The sequence below is a fragment of the Cervus elaphus genome, chromosome 13 (genome assembly GCF_910594005.1).
Source record: "Cervus elaphus chromosome 13, mCerEla1.1, whole genome shotgun sequence".
In the NCBI taxonomy this organism is placed as follows: domain Eukaryota; kingdom Metazoa; phylum Chordata; class Mammalia; order Artiodactyla; family Cervidae; genus Cervus; species Cervus elaphus.
In genome coordinates, this window is record NC_057827.1 from 61,539,734 (window position 1) to 61,558,720 (window position 18,987).

Genomic DNA, 18,987 nt, shown 5'->3' on the forward strand with positions numbered 1-18,987 from the left:
AGAGTAGAGACCCGCGCAGTCTGCACAAAGCTTGTCGGTTTTATTGTTTACATTTAGACTTAAAAAGAAAAAAAATCCAGAGTCTGGAAACTAGTGCTCAAAACCCTTTCCATCACCCTGCGGCTCCCTGGAGGACACCGTCGGGAGCCCCAGGGGGGTTTCCCTATGAGGTTGGGTGGATGAAGTTGAACACAACGCAAATGCCACCGGACTAAGAAGCAGCGCTTAGGAGGGCTGGGACTCTGACTTTCAGTCGGATTTAGGGACGTTTACTAGCTGAATTTTGATAGAGGTTTTGGAACATTCCACATAAACCCCCCTAGCCCCTGAGGACGAAATTATCAAGGTATTAGGAAAACTTGTAACACTGGGGGAGAAGAAGAGGGTGTCCAAAAATAACGCATTCCCAAGGCATCAGGGAAAAAAAAAACAAGTTCCAGTTTTCCAGGGTTGGTTACAGAAATTCTCTTTCAGGCAAGCTATTTACCAAAGTTTGTTTCAAAGTGACTGCACCGTTGCTTTTGCAAATCACAGAATGCAAATGATGATAATTTGTTCTCAGTGGAACTTTCTCTTGAAATGATTAGCAAAGTCAGTCATTTGAAAATTAGAGCGATTGCACAGACGGTTCCCGAAGCCGTGCGCTAACCGATATCAGCTTCTAAAGTTTTCATTCATGTAAACCTCATTAATGAAGATCTTTTATTTAAACGTCAAGGGGATTTGAAATTTAGAGTAAATTATGAAGCTTGTATGTCTAGCCAAGTCATGGGTCAAATGCATTTGTGAAAAACTGCTAAAAGAGCATATGGTTTTGAATTTTTCTACAATGACTAGTGTTTAAATAAATTGCTTGTACTGCTTAACTTCATGTGTAATTTTGACAGAAATTGGCCTATAGCCTTTTGATATGTAAACATTTCAGCCTTTTATGCGGTATAAAAAAGACACTTGCTTTTTAGGATCAGTTCAGGCAGTCACCCTGTAATTCAGAAAGCTGGCACCTACCATTACATTCTTGCTAGATTTCAACTTTCAAGTGGCAGCCTCGGGGAGAAAAAAAAAGGAAGGAAAGAAAAAAAAAAGAAAAAGGATATTTCAAAAGCAATGTCCATTTGGGATTAAAAGCTGCAAATGAGGTGAGAACGTGCCACTTACTATCTGAGAGAAATGGATAAACCATAGTTATTAAAGAACATTTTCTGTCATCTTTCTTTAAGCCAGCCTGGCTGAAGGGACACTTAAGCAGAGCTGGGACTGACTGGCATGTTATTAAATGCTTGTCTTAGTCCAACACACAAATAGGTGTTAAAAATCTAGGTATCACTTCAGGATGCTACCAGCAAAATGACTTCATGTCACAGAAGCCATTAAGATGCAAAAAAAAAAAAAAATCACTCAGTCTTGGTAGGGAATCAGTCTTGGGCACAAATTCGCTGGACACAGATGACAGCACTCAGCCAGGCACAGGGGTCTTTCTAAGTGAGGGGCCTTTCGTGGTGGATGCAGAACTGCTGTAGGTACCGTTTAGAGGCTGCTCTGGGCTGCCAGGGTGCCTGAAACACCTTTAAGTCTGCATACACTCGTTTGTTGTTAGTATATCTTCTCCTATAAATAAGCATTGGAATGTGGATTGGAGGGTAGGTTACCCAAGTGCTAGACGGGGGCTACACTTTGACTTCCAGATCGCTGTGGCAGGGCAAATGCTACTCCTTCCCCTCTCTTCGAAGGGCCCTGCCCGCATTTATCCTCCAAGTCGGCTTTGTCATGTACAGACTTTCTGTGAGACATCGCCCTTTTTGTGAATGTGAAGTTTTGGAGGAATTGCTGAACAGGAGGCAGCGGGAGTGTTTCTTTGTATACATTTGAGCCTTAGAGCAAATTGAGATTCTCTTTATAAATATTGTGCTGGGGAGAAATGCAATTAAGAAAAAAGACCTGCCGCGAGAGAGAGAGAGAGAGAGAGAGATGTTTTATTTACATTTTTTATGCATTCCAACACGTCAAATTGTGGTCAGCAAACCAGAAAGGAAGGGACACATTTCATGCCATAAAGAAGGCACCAAGCGGATTTTTTTTGTTTGTTTTTTTCTAAGCAGACTACACTCCTGCCTAGCCTTTCTGTCCATTTTGAAATGAATATGGGTATAATTTTTTTTTCGTTTGCTATAGTTTTGAGGGTTTAAAAAAAAAAAACAATTGATTTGCTAATAAAATAGTTCTGTAGCATTTAGTTACTTAACTTTGAGAAACTTACCCCCAAAGTGTGTTTGTGATCAAAGTTAGCTAGTCAAGATCTGTATTTGGGGTAAAAGAAGGACATTGTATTTAAAAGATAATTTGGGAAATTGAGGGGGGCTTTTTTTTTTTTGAAAGACTCATAAAATAAACTGAAAATTGTAGGGAAAAAATAGCCATGCCTGGGTAGTCACATTCTATGTATAAAACTATGAATCTACTCATCTAGAAAGGTTAGTAGCAGTGGAAAGGTGTATAACATGGAACTTGGTTATTGTATTCATCTTTTTTAAAAAGGACTCGATAAAATGGTCATTTGGTGGTACATCATCTTAAGATCTGGATGAAATTTTTATGAGCTCTCAATGTTGATTCTTTTAGAACACCAGAGTGAGTAAGCAAACACATTCCCAGGTGTATCTTGTCCTGGAAAGTAGCCACTGAAGACTTCAGCTTCCTCCCGTGTCACTGTGGCTCTATGCTTTTAAATAGTTTTCCCAACTCCTAGATGGGCACTTAAGCAGCCAGACTCCCTTGCCTACTGGTCACATGCAGCAACCAAGATTTCTGAAGCCTAATCGTCAGGTAGAGTCATGGGAAATAGAAACAAACAAAAAAGCCATTTTCAGAGGTCACGGGTCATGCCATTTGTCCGATCCCACCATCTGAAGGATCTGACGCTACGTGTAGCCTGGCTTTGCCTTGGGCAGAGGAGGCTGAGCCCTTACCAGCCTGTCTGAGTAATTCAGTTCTCTGCTTGCCTCAGGTGGGAAAAGGGGGGAGAATTCTCAGGAAGAGCTGCATTTTCAATTTGTGTGACTTGTGTGGGGGCTTTCATTGTCTTTTCTTAGCCAAGAGATAAGGAATTTTGAAATCTACTACCTTCTTCACATACTCACATTTGCATGCTCCTCCTCCCCCAACTCTTTACTCATTCATTTTGTATACTTGATCATTTCTGGGCCAGTCCATCTCAGTATCTGCTCCCTGGTCATCTCCTTTCTGGAGTTTATGTGTGTTTTCCTGTTTGGGGTATCTACCTGCAGCCAGGGACAAAAACTGAAGGATGCGTGATCCATGGTGAGGATTTGGTTTCACTTAGTAGTAAAATTCTTTCTGCAGACTAGAAGGTCTTGGGTTTAAAATTGCAGGAGCCCATCTCCCATGTCATTGGGTTGTTTGTAATTTATGTATTATGGGGGGTGGGGTGGAAGTAGTCTGTTCCTAGTAATGATAGCTCAGGGAATTCTGTATATGAGCCAAATGTAGGACAATTGAGCTGAAAAGACCCTCTCTTGTCTGTGTGATACCCCACAGGGTTTTTTTTTTTTTTTTTAAATAGGTCCCCAAAGAACATCTCATTCCCTTTTCAGACGGTTTGGAGATACAGTCATTTTTGGTTCCAGCGGGTAGGTCAGCACAACATTTGCAAGTGAAACGGTGACAGCCAAACACATTCACGTCCAACTAACGACAATACTTTCTCTGAAACTCTAGAATTCTGGAATTATTTGGATCTTAAAGTATCTCCAGTTGACTTTGAGACGGCAACATAAGTTTTTGATAATACTATCCACATTCTGATTTAAGCCGTGGCCATTCTTTCTTTCTTTTTTTTTTTTTGCCCAAACCCTCAGAACGTAGCTTTCCAAGTTAAACGAGACCGGGGTGATCCAGTGAATGTTTGACTTCAAATAATTTTTAAAATAACTTGTTCACCGTTCAAGTCCTTCAATAAAAGAGCAGCAGTGGAGGAAAGTTGCTTTGAAAAGCAACTCTGCCTGGCAGAGGAATTCCAGCACTTCTGCCGAGAGATGGATATTGAATATGTGTGGCGAATGCCCCCACTCTGTATTACGGGGAAGTTCCTTATTGAATATTTCTCGCTTGCAAAGCTGGAGTCACTGTGAAACCTCACTCCTCGGATCTCCGTCGGGGCTGAACTAGCCTCCCGACCTAGTAACAAATTGCCTTTTTATGGGTTCATGTTCGAACTGAGAGCAAACATCTGCATTCCGAGGCATCAAGCCGTAGAGCCTAGTATGAGGGCCAGCCGTGACCACACTAATCTGGTTGTTCTAGAAAATGGAGCAAATGGTCCTGGCACAAAATTCTGAAAGTCTTTTCCCAAAGCGAGGGTGAAGGAGGAGACTCTCCACGTCTCCTGGAAGGTGAGCCTGTTACTATCTCCCATTACAGATAGGTCACCCAGGTCAGGTCAGCTCACTATCTACCTACCCAAGGCCTTCCAGCTGAGGTCTGGATTTGACCTCAGCTCTGTTTAGCTCCCTGGGCTTCGCTGGTGGCTCAGACAGTAAAGTGTCTGCTTTACCCTGCAATGCAGGAGACCCAGGTTCAATCCCTGGGTTGGGAAGATCCCCTGGAGAAAGGAAATGGCAACCCATTCCAGTATTTTTGCCTGGAAAACTATGGACAGAGGAGCCTGGTAGGCTACAGTCCATGGGATCACAAAGAGTCGGACACGACTGAGCGACTTCACTCACTTCACTTCACTGTTTAGCTCTAAAGCCTTCCTTTTGCTCTCAGATTATGACAGCTCTTATAAAACAGGTGAAATGCCCAGCTCTGTGGCCTGGCAAGCAAGCCCTTTGGCTCCCTGGCACCAAGTCCCCTTCCTGCCTTTCTTCCCACCAGGTCTGTCAGGGCTTTAGCCTCATGGACGGCTCCTCTCTGGACCACCCCATCTCTGTGCCTTGGCTGGCTCTGTCCCCTCCTCCTACATGGCCTTCCCTTGCAGGCTCTGCATGTCCACTGGCCTCCCTGTCTGGCTGTGTAGACGTGGCCTCTACCAGTCTGATGACCTGGAGGTCACTGTTGGGGATTTTCTGTGCAAGTCCTCCTGGAGTCGGAGGTGTCCAAGCTGGGGCCACACAGGCAGGATCAGTATCGATTCAGCTCTGTATCTCCCACCAGCTGACCCCAGGCCTTGGTCAGTGGGTGGGCTAAATAGCTCCCTGTTTAAGTAAAGAGTACGGCTTCACCTTGTCATCCTCACCCCAGCTCCACCTCCCTGCTTCTAGGGCTCTCCAAATTCCAGGCCGAAGACCATTAGCAGGAGAGTGTTCCTTACCCTCCATGGGTGCTCTCCTAAGCTGGATAAAAGAGGAGGAGGGAGAGGGTCTGTCCGTCTGTTGGCCAGCAGCTCCCCAAAGCTGGCTGGGGTCATTGCGCAGCCAGCACGTGCCTAGAAGGGGTCAGCCTGCAGATCGCATGGGTGTCTCTTCTTCGGCCACACCTGTGTACACTGGCAGACCGACTGTCCCCTTTGAACTGAGCATGGGCGCATCCGGATGGAGTGTCCAGTGGTCATCTGAGTGGGTCCCGAATGAAGCTGGCATGAAGACTCCCCAGGCCAGCCTGGGTTCTGTCCCGTCAGAGCCTTCCTCTTCCCATCTGTGAAGCAGCGGAAAAAAAACATCAGGGAACAAACTGCGAGGCCCTCTCAGCTCAGACACTTGCCACCATCCAATGTTAGTTTGAGTTCTGGTTGCATTCAGGGAAGATGCATCCCAGGTTCCCAGCGGGACAGCCTAGAAGGGTCAGAAAAGGTCACAATCTAGGTCAAGGCCACACGGGGGTGTGGGAACAGAGCTGCCCGGACACAACTGACCTCCCAAGATGTTCCCCCCTGGCCGTGGGTGGTTGAAAGCGCTGCTCTTAACACCTAAGCAGTGACATATCATTGGGGGATCCTCTGCCAACTTTGGGGGTCCTATTTCAAGACCATGGTTCCCACTCCCTTGTTGTTGTTGTTGTTTGGGCGCTAAGTCATGTCTGTCCTTTGCAAGCCTGTGGACTGCAGCATGCCAGGCTTCCCTGTCCTTCATTATCTCCCGGAGTTTACTCAAACTCATGCCCATCGAGTCGGTGATGCCATCCGACCATCTCATCCTCTGTCGCCCCCTTCTCCTCCTGCCCTCAGTCTTTCCCAGCATCAGGGTCTTTTGCAGTGAGTCAACTTTTTTATCAGGTGGCCACTCTCTGCCCCTCCACATGGACAAAGCAAGTCAGGGAAAGATGATCGCTTGGCCCAGCAAAAGAGTCACACCAGTGGTGGAACTCCAGCACTGGCATTTCATCTAGTGAGAGTGTGGTACTGAGCACCGGCAGAGCTTAGCCATCTCAGTCTGGTTCCAGAGCTTCTAATCCCCTCGGAGGCAGCCTTGGAGAGGAACTTGGGATGCTGCCCCCCTGGGTGACCTGGTGACTACAGGTCCAGGCTCTGTTGTTAGGCTGACTCCCAGCTCTTTTGTCTACAAGCTGGGTGAGTCAGAGGAGCCCTAGAACCTCTCTGCGTTTCAGTCTTCGGTTCTGTAAAATGGGGATGGTGTGACGCCCGCCCCCCACCCTTCTCTGGGTGGGTGAGGGTTCATCAGACAGCTGCAGGAAGGTTTGCAGGCTTAAAGGCACATTAAGAGACTTTTACCGATTAAGACCCCCAGTTCTGCCATGCCCCCAAACTAAGGAAGTTATTTATCAAGGGACAGAGAAGCGGACAGTTTAGTGTGGACTGGGCTTTGCATCCTGCATAACAAAAGGCGCAAATCCTATCCCAGGGGAATTTCCAAGGCAAAAGGTGCTTCACTGAAAAATCGTAATTCTCCACTTCTTTCTTTGATTCTCAGATTAAAGCAATGGAGGACGGGGAGAGGTGGGGTACCACAGTAGGGACTGGTCACTCAGCTTTCCTGATGGGGAATTTGGGCCAGACAAGTTCAATGACTTGCTGGCCGGGCCTCCGGGCAGCCCTGGTCTCCTGTGTAGCAGACCTCCAAGTCCAGCCTCGGAGCCCTTTGGCTCTTTCAAGTAACAAGCCAGTCCAACTCCGCTTGGGTCAAAATCAAGGTGACTTCCAACGGTGACGAGTCTGAAAAGCTGCTAGACCTCTTGCTGGGAGGGTGAGGTCATCCTGCCCAGCTGTGCATACCGACCTGCCCAGGTGGAAGTAGCCCTCAGACTATCTCTGCCTCCGGAGAAAGCAGGGGGAAGTGGCCAGTTTTTAGGTCAGAGTTCAACTGTAACCGGTGCCTTATCTCTTCTCCACCCACCACCTACTAAAGGGTTTATAAGGACTCTGCCCCCAAACCTGTTTGAATGAAGCATATATTATCCATAGATTAATGTACTAAGTAAGGGTTAAGATTTAAGACCCCCCTAAGTAGATTTACCCGACAAATCCCCTCCACTCTTACTATACACAAAGTCTGTTGAAGGATACTCATGAAGGATAATGAAGTATGTTAGAAACAACCTAAATTTCACCAGTTAAATTTCACTTATTAAATAACCAGCACAAACTCAGTGGAACCCCCACAGCTGTTGAAGAGAATGAGGTAACATACAACTGTTGTGGAAGAAGCTCCAGGATGGATTGTAGGGACAGAGGCAGGTTGTGGAACTCTTGCCTGGGACAACTGTGCCCACTTCTGTGTGTGTGTGTGTGTCTGTGTGTGTGTTTCTGTATGTGTGTCTATTACATATTCATGACAGCACTATTAGGCTTCCCAAGTGACTCAGAGGTAAAGAATCCACCTGCCAGTGCAGGAGACTGAGATTAAATCCCTGGGTTGGGGATATCCCCTGGAGAAGGAAATGGCAACCCACTCCAGTATTCTTGCCTGGAGAATCCCCATGGACAGAAGAGCCTGGCAGGCTACAGTCCATGGGGTCGCAAAAGAATTGGGCACACCTTAGTGACTACACAACAAAAGTAAATATAAATGAGATGATATTTGGAAGGCAGTCAGAAAAATACATGGAACACTAAATCTGTACTGTGTTTGAGAAATAAATATAACTGGAAGAGAAAAAGATGAGGAAGTTCCATTCTAGATCTCAGAGTTGTGGTTGACTTTCTGTTGGAGGGGCTGGTATGGGGGCTGATGATTAAAGGGGACTCAAGCCTTATCTCTAATGTTTTATTTTTGCGATTCATGTTTTATTTGTGATACTGAAATTCAGGGACTTCCCTAGTGGTCCAGGGGTTAAGATTCCATGCTGCCAATGCAGGGGATGCAGGTTCGATCCGTGGTCAGGGAACTAAGATCCCACATGCTGTGCAGCGTGGCCAAATGATAAAAGAAAAGAAAAATTTTTTAATTCAATATATACCCCAGCCCAGTATCTCCAAAATATGAAACTCCTTTCCTCCTCTGCACAGACAGCATTGAAGGAAAACAGCCCCAAGGTGAAACAGACAGGTTGAGATAAGACCCAGCCGGCACCCGCTCCCCCTTCCTCAACTAACACCTCATCACAGGCAAACAGTATCCTTGGAAATGAGTCCCCCTTCTAATGACTCACTTTCCTGGCTTCCTGGACAGCAGTTGGGGATATGGGGAAGATGGGAGGGTCCCCAGTGGACAAATTACAAGTTTAAGTTCTTTAGACTGGATTCAGGTCCCCAAATACACCCTTTGTATGTGTAAATCACTTCTGATCTCCTAGGCAGGAACCTCTATCTTTATGCATCTCTTAATTCTTTTTATTAAGCATGCATTTAACTGGATATAAAACATTGTGTGTATGCTCAGTCATGTCGATCTCTTTGGGGCTTGATGGGCTGTAGCCAGTCAGGCTCCTCTGCCCATGGGGTTTTATAGGCAAGGACACTGGATTGGGGTGCCATTTCCTACTCTAAGGGATCTTCCTGCTTAGGGATTGAACCCAAGCCTCTTGCATCTCCTGCATTGGCAGATGGAATCTTTACCACTAGCACCACGTGGGAAACCTATATAAAATACTAAGTTTTACTATTTGTGCCACACACATGCAAGTATGTATATGATTATCTTAGAACATAGATAACATATATAACAGAACATATATAACAGATAACCTAATCAGTGAAGTTATTTGGTTAAAGATGACACACGTTCAAAAGTTTGACTTTAAAAAAAAAGTGTGTCCCTCTTAATTCTTGAGAAACAAGTGGAGTGCATGTGAGCATAATTATAATTACAATCATCTTTGCCCCTTGGTACCTAGTAGTGCCTGGTACTCACAGATGCTCATATATTTGTGAAATTGAATTAATGACAAAGGAATTGCTATTATAAAACCTGAAATTAACATTCTGATCTTTCAAATTCATATTTGCAGTTTACTCATTCAACAGATATTTATCATTTACTTTTTGTGTGCCAGGCACTGTGCTCACATGCTGGAAAAAAGTGATGAATGTGGAAAAGTCCCTGACCTCACAGGGCTTGCTTACATTCAAAAGAGATTTTCAGCAATAAAAAAGCTGAGACTAAAGAGAAGATAAAATGTGGGACTTTAACTGCTCAGAGCAGTGGACAATAATAGGAAACTCTTATCACAGTTCAAAGTTGCAATGAACAATGTCTGAATTATTGGGAGTCACAAAGGTCCGTCTAGTCAAAGCTATGGTTTTTCCAGTAGTCATGTGTGGATGTGAGAGTTGGACTCTAAAGAAAGCTAAGTGCTGAAGAATTGATGCTTTTGAACTGTGGTGTTGGAGAAGACTCTTGAGAGTCCCTTGGACTGCAGAGAGATATAAACAGTACATCCTAAAGGAAATCAGTCCTGAATATTCATTGGAAGGACTGATGCTGAAGCTGACACTCCAATATTTTGGCCACCTGATGCGAAGAACTGACTCATTTGAAAAGACTCTGATGCTGGGAAAGACTGAGGGCAGGAGAAGGGGATGACAGAGGATGAGATGGTTGGATGGCATCACCGACTCGATGGACATGAGTTTGAGTAAACTCTGGGAGTTGGTGATGGACAGGGAGGCCTGGCGTGCTGCGGTTCACGGGGTCACAAAGAGTCGGGCACGACTGAGCGACTGAGCTGAACTGAACATAAGCTCATAACTCAAATGTATATACCACATTTGGTTTTTTTTAAAGTCTCTATTAAATGTATTACAACATTGCTTCTGTTTTATGTTTTGGGTTTTGGCCAAGAGGCATGTGAGATGTTAGATCCCCTCAGCGATGGAACCCGCACCCTCTGCACTGGAAGGTAAAGTCTTAACCTCTGGACAACTAACGAAGTCCCATGCAATTTATTTATATATATATGCATATTTGTATATCCTGATATAGCTATTTCTAATAAGCCTACTTATCTTCAATTCAGGAAAGATCTATCAGTCGACAGATGAACTTGGGGAACATAGATTTGATGGCATGAACTCCTGGACCAGCTATTGTACTCAGAACTGAGTTCAAATTTTGGTTTTACCAACTTCTGGCTGGGTAATAGGAATGACAGGGCAAGTTCTCAGGGTGTCTGAGCCTCAGTGCAGATTGCGTGTTAGGACTGCTTTGGGGGTGTTGTTACATGAAAGAGAAGGAACGTAGGTTCCAGGCCCCAACATATACTGGCTCAGTCAGTGGAGGCATTCTGGCCTGGACAGCAGGGGCAGCCAGCAAGACACCTGCCCCGGTGCAGAGACAGGTCACTTATTGTAACCTAGGGGAGCACCCTGAGTGTTCAGATTGGGCCTCACCTAGGCCTTAAATGGGCTTCCCTGTGGCTCAGATGGCAAAGAATCTTCCTGTAATGCAGGAGACCTGGGTTTGATCCCTGGGTTGGGAAGATCCCCTAGAGAAGAGAATGGCTGCCTACTCAAGTATTCTTGCATAGAGAATTCCAGGGATTGAGGAGCCTGGCAGGCTACAGTTCATGGGGTTGCAAAGAGTCGGACGTGACTGAGCGACTAACGCACACACACACACACACACACACACACACACACACACACAAACACACACAAGGCCCTAAATGCTTCTAAGACCCCAGTCATTCTATGGAAACTCAATTTGACTCAGAAAATCCACCTAGGTTCTCTTCAGTGGAGGAAGGAGAAAGATAAAGGGACTCTTGATAGTGTTTCCTTATCTTTAATATCTTTTAAAGCCCTTTTATCTTGCATTATCATCTCCATTTGCACATGAGGACCTGAGATCCTGGGAGATTAAGTGATCACACAGATTGTAAGAATTTAGCAGATAACCAAACCCAAATCTGCCCAAAGCCTGTATTCTTTTCATGCAACACACAGGGAGGTAAGGAGGAGATGGAGTAGGAAGGAAATTTCCAAGGGCTTTCCTTGTTAGTTTGCTTGAACAGGTTTTTAACCTCCCTGATCCTCAGTTTTCACATCTATTTTTGTAGTTGTAGTTTAATTAGTAAGTCATGTCTGACTCTTCTTCGACCCCCTGGACTATACTCTGCCAGGCTCCTCTGTCCATTTAATTTTCCAGGCAAGAATACTGGAGTAGGTTGCCATTCGCTTCTCCAGGGGATCTTCCCAACCCAGGGATCAAACCCGTGGCCCCTCATTGCAGGTGGCTTCTTTACCACTGAGTCACCAGGGAAGCCGCTTTGCATCTATAAGATGGGACTAATGGTGGCCTACGCACACACATTGTTGAGGGCACTAAAGGGACTATTTGTGAGTGGCTTTAGCAACATGGTGATCAGGAGGATGATACTATTCACAGAAGTCAGACTCTGTGGTTAGAGAAAAAACATTTTTTTTGCTTATGTTTTTCTTTTTTTAAATATATTTTTAATTTAATTGTTACTTTATATTGGAATATGGTTGATGTATAATGTTGTGTTAGTTTCAGGCGTACAGAAAGTTGATTCAGTTACACATAAACATATATACATTCTTTTTCAGATTCTTTCGCCATATAGGTTATTACAGAATATTGACTAGAGTTCCCTACATGATACAGTAGGTCCTTGTTGATGATCTATTTTATATATAGTAGTGTGTATATGTTAATCCCAAATCCCTAATTTACCCTTCCCTATGTTGCTTGGATTTCCTTTATGTGCACATAGAGTGTGATAGATGATAAAAATTACCATAGGCCTTGATGTTGGGAAAGATTGAAGGCGGAAGAAGAAGGGGACAACAGAGGATAAGATGGCTGGATGGCATCATCGACTCAATGGACATGAGTTTGAGCAAACTCCGGGAGATAGTGAAGGACAGGGATGCCTGGTGTGATGCAGTCCATAGGGTCACAAAGAGTCGATCACAGCTTAGTGACTAAACAAAAACCAGATGGCCGCATAAGCCTCAAGATCTCATCACAGGAGAATGAAGGTGTGCACAGACACACGTTACAGCTTAGCCTGGCGCTTAGCAGGTGCTGTGACACAGTTACTTGAGAGATCTGGTGAGCAGGTAAAACCAGGGTTTGAACCAGATGCCTGACTGAACACATGTGGGCAGCTGGCTGACTGTCTTCTAGACCAACAGTCCCCAACTTTTTTGGCACCAGGGACTGACTTCATGGAAGATAAATTTGGGACAGACAAGTGGAGGAGGTGGGGTGAAGGGTAGGAATGGCTTTAGAATGATTCAGGTACATTACATTTATGGTGCACTTTATTTCTATTAGCATTGAATCAGCTCCACCTCAGATCATCAGGCATTAGATTCTGGAAGTGGGCAACTGCTGTTCCTTTCTGCCTCCCTTGGATGCTGCCGAGACTCAAAGAGAAAGGATCTGAGGCAGAGTTGCAAATTGCCAGAAGCAAGGCAAGGCGTGAGCCTCACCAACACCCGCTTCCCCTCTGCATGACTTAGGACAGGTGGAGTGTTTCTGAGAATGGGGCTGACTGCAAATATGGGATGTGGCCAAATCCCATTAGATCACTTCCTCTTTGGAGTGCCCACCCAGGACTGGGGGTGACGTCACTGGCCAACTGACAACCAGGTCAACTGCGCAAAGCTGAGAATCCAGCCCAGCAAGACTGCTTCCAGCAATGGAAGAATGTGCTGGAAACCCACCTAATGCCACTCATGCCTTGGGACACAGGCAGCCTTCTGCAAAGCAGCAGGCATGCTCTGGGAGATGTTATTGACCACTGGCCTGAATTGCAGTAAAGAGGGGCAGGTTCCCTGTACCTCGCCGAGGAGGGTCCTGCTGAAGGGACCCCTCACTCCCTGTTGAGTAGCTTGGCTATCTGGTCCTGGCTCCAACATACTTAGCATAAGTAACGAGCACCCTGGCACACAAAGAAAAGACCTTTACTATGGATCGATTATCCACGCCCCAGGGTTAAGCAGGGTCTGAGTTCTATCAGATGTACCCTCTGCAGTTCCTTCTCTATCACGGGCTCAGGTCCCCTGGAATGTGGAAAAACTGTACAGATTTCACTGTTAGACTGCTCCGGGTTCAGACATCACCTCTGACACTTTGTTGTTCAGTCACTCAGTCGTATCTGACTCTTTGTAATCCCAGGGACTGCAGCACACCAGGCTTCCCTGCCCTGTCCTCCCAGAGCTTGCTCAAACTCAGGTCCATCAAGTCAGTGATGCCATCCAACCATCTCATCCTGTGTCAACCCATTCTCCTCCTGCCCTCAATCTTTCCCAGCATCAGGGTCTTTTCCAATGAGTCAGCTCTTCACATCAGGTAGCCAAAGTATTGGAGCTTCAGCATCAGTCCTTCCAAAGAATATTTAGGATTGATTTCCTTTAGGAATGACTGGTTTGATGTCCTTGCAGTTCAAGGGACTCTGAAGAATCTTCTTCAGCACCACAGTTCAAAAGCATCGATTCTTTGGCCCTCAGCCTTCTTTATGGCCCAACTCTCAAACATTCGTACATGACTACTAGAGAAACCATAGCTTTGACTAGACGGACCTTTGTCAGCAAAGTATTGTCTCTGTTTTTTAATATGCTGTCTAGGTTTGTCATAACTTTTCTTCCAAGGAGCAAGTGTCTTTTAATTTCATGGCTGCAGTCACCATCTGCAGTGATTGTGGAGACCAAAAAAAATAAAGTCTGTTACTGTTTCCATTGTTTCCCCATCAATTTGCCATGAAGTGATGGGACCAGATGCCATGATCTTAGTTTCTTGAATGTTGAGTTCTAAGCCAGCTTTTTCACTCTCCTCTTTCACCTTCATCAAGAGACTCTTTAGTTCCTCTTTGCTTTCTGTCATAGGACTGGTATCAGTCTACATATCTGAGGTTGTTGATATTTCTCCCGGCAATCTTGATTCCAGCTGGTGCTTCATCCAGTCTAGCATTTCATCTAGTGTACTCTACATATAAGTTAAGTAAGCAGAGTGACAATATACAGACTTGACGTGTTCCTTTCCCAATTTGGAACCAGTCTGTTGTTCCATGTCCGGGTCTAACTTTTGCTCCTTGACCTGCATATAGGTTTCTCAGGAGGCAGGTAAGGTGGTCTGCTATTCTCATCTCTTTTACGAATTTTCCACAGTTTGTTGTGATCCACACAGTCAAAGGCTTTAGCATAGTTAGTGAAACAGAAGTATATATTTTTCTAGAGTTCTCTTGCTTTTTCCATGATTCAATGGATGTTGGCAGTTTGATCTCTGGTTCCTCTGCCTTTTCTAAATCCAGCTCGTACATCTAGAAGTTCACATTTCATGCACTTTTGAAGCCCAGATTGGAGGATTTTGAGCATTACTTTGCTAGCGTGTGAGATGAGTGCAGTTGCATGGTAGTTTAAACATTCTGGCACTTTTAGCAGTAGGATTATGGGTAAACCCCTTCAAGTTTGATTCGCACTCACTGTGATCCTCCTTAAAGTGGGAATAAAGACACACCTGCTAGAGCTGGGGTAGAGTGATACTGACAGTGGTGTCGCTGTCCTCATGAAGGACAGGCCTACCTTTAGGGTTCGGCCTACAAGTTCCACTCGGGGGTCAGACTTAGGTCTACATTGTGGTCAGAGTTAGGGACCACCCCTGGGGAATTAATGGGTCTTAGAAGTACTTGGATTGGCTTCGATGACTGTACATCTCCCAGAATTGCTGAGTGGTTAAGAGTCAACTCAGAGAAGGCAATGGCACCCCACTCCAGTACTCTTGCCTGGAAAATCCCATGGATGGAGGAGGCTGGTGGGCTGCAGTCCATGGGGTCACTAAGAGTCGGACACGACTGAGTGACTTCACTTTCACTTTTCACTGTCATGCATTGGAGAAGGAAATGGCAACCCACTCCAGTGTTCTTGCCTGGAGAATCCCAGGGACGGGGGATCCTGGTGGGCTGCTGTCTACGGGGTCGCACAGAGTCGGACATGGCTGACGTGACTTAGCAACAGCAGCAGCAAGAGTCAACTCAGATTAAGTGCTTAGCGCTTCCTGTAGCTCATCATTCCTAGATGTGCTTTTTCTATTAACCATATTCTAATGCATCTGACCTTGGTGTTGACTTTCACTAATGGTTAGCCATCATTAAATCGGCAACACATTTATCTTTGTTTGTAAGCTTAAAATAATGGTGCCAGGACTTCCCCAGTGGTCCAGTGCTTAAGACTCCACCTTCCAATGCAGTGGGTGTGGGTTCAGGCCCTGGTTGGGGAACTAAGATCCCTCATACCGCAAGTGGGGCCAAAAATTTAAAAATAATAAATAAAACAAACTTGTCTTTAAAAAAAAATAATAGTAGTGCATCTGACATTGGATGGCCCCTTTGGTTTGGAAAAACATAGGGCAGAGTTGCTGTTCTTGAGTCACCTGCCGTCTGCTTATACATCAGTTTTGCTCAGATGAGTCACCAAGCCCCCCTTCATTGTGTCTGGGAGCTTCCATTTCCACTATAGCATGTGTCACACGGCACTTTGTGCTCACTACACATTCGTACTTTTCTATCCTGCTTCTATTAGATCCTCCAGGAAAGGAACTGATTTACTTTCATTCCCACGTGGTCTTGGTCCCCCAGGAGCAGGGTCTCATATGAACCATAATGTTAGTAACAGCTGCCATTTATTGGGCATTTGAACAAACAAGGCATTTGCCAGAGTCTTTGCTTTTTTGGGTTGCGCTGGGTCTTTGATGCTTCGAGAGCTTTTCTCTGTTTGCAGAGAGCAGGGGCTACTCTCTTCCTGTGGTGTGCAGACTTCTCTTTGCAGTGGTTTCTCTTTTTGCTGAGCATGGGCTCTAGGGTGTGTGGGCTTCAGTCATTGCAGGACACGGGCTCACTAGTTGTGGTGCATGGGCTTAGTTGCTCCATGCCTGTGAGATCTCAATTCCTGGACCAGGGATAGAACCCGTGTCCCCTGCATTGGAATGCAGATTCTTAACCACTAGAGCACCAGGGAAGTCCAAGTTTGCTTTTTAAATGATGCCCCTGGGGCTTCTTTAAAGAGAGTTTTTAAAAATTGCTTTATCAAGGAATAATTTGCATCCTATAAAGTTTACCCTTTCAAAACTATACACTTCACTGATTTTTAGCATTCATAAGACTTTGTAACCATCATGACCATCTAATTTCAAAACATTTTTATTATGCCATGAAGAAAATGCATCAGTTCAGTTCAGTCGCTCAGTCGTGTCTGACTCTTTGCGACCCCATGAACCACAGCACGCCAGGCCTCCCTGTCCATCACCAACTCCCACCCAAACCCATGTCCATTGAGTTGGTGATGCCATCCAACCATCTCATCCTCTGTCACCCCCTTCTCCTCCTGCCCTCAGTCTTTCCCAGCATCAGGGTCTTTTCCAGTGAGTCAGCTCTTCCCATCAGGTGGCCACAAGTATTGGCATTTCAGCTTCAACATCAGTCCTTCCAATGAACACCTAGGACTGATCTCCTTTAGGATGGACTTGTTGGATCTCCTTGCAGTCCAAGGGACTCTCAAGAGTCTTCTCCAGCACCATAGTTCAAAAGCATCAATTCTTTGGTGCTCAGCTTTCTTTATAGTCCAACTCTCACATCCATACATGACCACTGGAAAAACCATAGCCTTGACTAGATGGACCTTTGTTGACAAAGTAATGTCTCTGCTTTTTAGAAAATGCATACTCATTAGCAATCACTGCCATTCTCCGCCCCCCCACCCCATCCCCCACCCCCAATCCCCTGGCAAACACTAAACTACTCTTTTTATGGATTTGCCTATTCTGGACATTTCAAATATACAGAATCATATGATATGATATGTGACCTTTAGTGGCTGGCTTCTTTCACTTAGCATGTTTCAAGATGCCTCTATGTTGTAACGTGTCAGTGTCTTGTTCCTTTTTAAGGCTGACTAGTATTCCACTGTATAGATAGACCACATTTTGTTTATCAATCAGTTGGTTGATGGACATTGGTGTCATTTTCACCTTTTGGCTATTTTGACTATTGCTACCATAGATGTTTATGTATAGGTCTTTGTGTGGAGGTAGATCTTCATTTCTCTTGGGTGTATATCTAGTAATAGAATTCCTGAATCATGTAGCAACTCTGTATTTAATCAGTTAAGGAATTGCTAGACTGTTTTCCAAAGTGGATATAACATTTTACGTTCCCACCAGCAATGTGAGCGGGTCCCATCTCCTGCACATCTTCAGCAACACTTGTTATTGTCTGTCTTTGTTAACTGTAACTATCCTAACAGTGCAAAGTGATATCTTATTGTACTTTTGATTGACATTATCCTAATAACTCATGGTGAACAATTTTTTTGTGGTGTATTGGCCTTTTGTATATTTTCCTTGGAGACATAGCTATTTGAGTTCTTTGCTTATTTTTAAATTGGGTTGTTTTTATTGTTGAATTGTAAGAATTTTTTATATATTCTGGATACAGTTCCCTTTAGTAGGTATGTGATTTACAGAGGTATTGTCTCATTCTGTGTGTTCTTTTTACTTACTTTTTTTTTTTTGGCCATGTCTTGCAGCTTGTGAGATCTTAGCTCCCTGACTGAGTCAAATCCCTGCCCCCTGCAGTGGAAATGCAGAGTCCCACCCACAGGATCGCCAAGGAATTCCCTCTTTTTACTTTCTTAACAGTGGCAAAAATGATTTCCAAAGTGGTTGTATCATTTTGCTTTCCCTTCAGTGATGAACATTTATGCATTTTTAAACCTTTTATTCACCACTTTTCAGACTAACAAGGTGGTTCCCTAGTTTTATTCCAAGAGAGAGACAATGAGTTCTGTTTTTTTTTTTTTTCTTTCCTCTAAGGGTCACAAATTCATGGATTTAAATTTATGTTTCCTTATTATTTCAGATGGTAAAGAATCTGCCTGCAATGCAGGAGACCTGGGTTTGATCCCTGAGTTGGGAAGATCCCCTGGAGAAGGGAATAGCTACCCACTCCAGTATTCTTAGGACGTCCCTGGTGGCTCAAATGGCAAAGAATCTGCCTGCAATGTGGGAGACCTGGGTTCAATCTCTGGGTCAGGAAGATCTTCTGGACAAGGGAATGCCTGGCTACCCACTTCAGTAATCTTGTCTGGAGAATTTCATGAACTGAGGAGCCTGTCAGGCTACAATGCACGGGGTCAGAAAGAGTCAGACACAACCGAGCGACACTTTCACTTCACATAGTAAAATTAGTTTCATTTATGCTCACATTTTCCATCTTTTGTGAATGGGAATCTTTTCAGATTTGCTCCTGAGTCCCAAGTTGATGCGGCCACAGGTATTTTTCTTCTTTTTTCTTCTTTCTTTACTTTCTTTCTCTCTCTTTTTCTTTAGTTAAGGAAGCAGGTAGAGTTTTTTTTTTTTTTTTAGTTCTTCCCAATGCAAACTGGAACTTGGCATACAAGTACCCCTCCTAAAGGCATTCCCCCCAATCCCAGCCACTCCCACTTGAGGCCACACGGCTCCCCATGGGGCAGCTCTCTACCCGACAGGGCCCCCCAGCAGCACAGAAGCCCGAGAAGTGTGGCCACCAGCCAGATTTGCAGCCTCTGGGTCAGAGCACTCACTAACCCTGTTCTTCACCAGCCCCTCAGGCGCACGCGTGTCTGCCAGGCTGGGG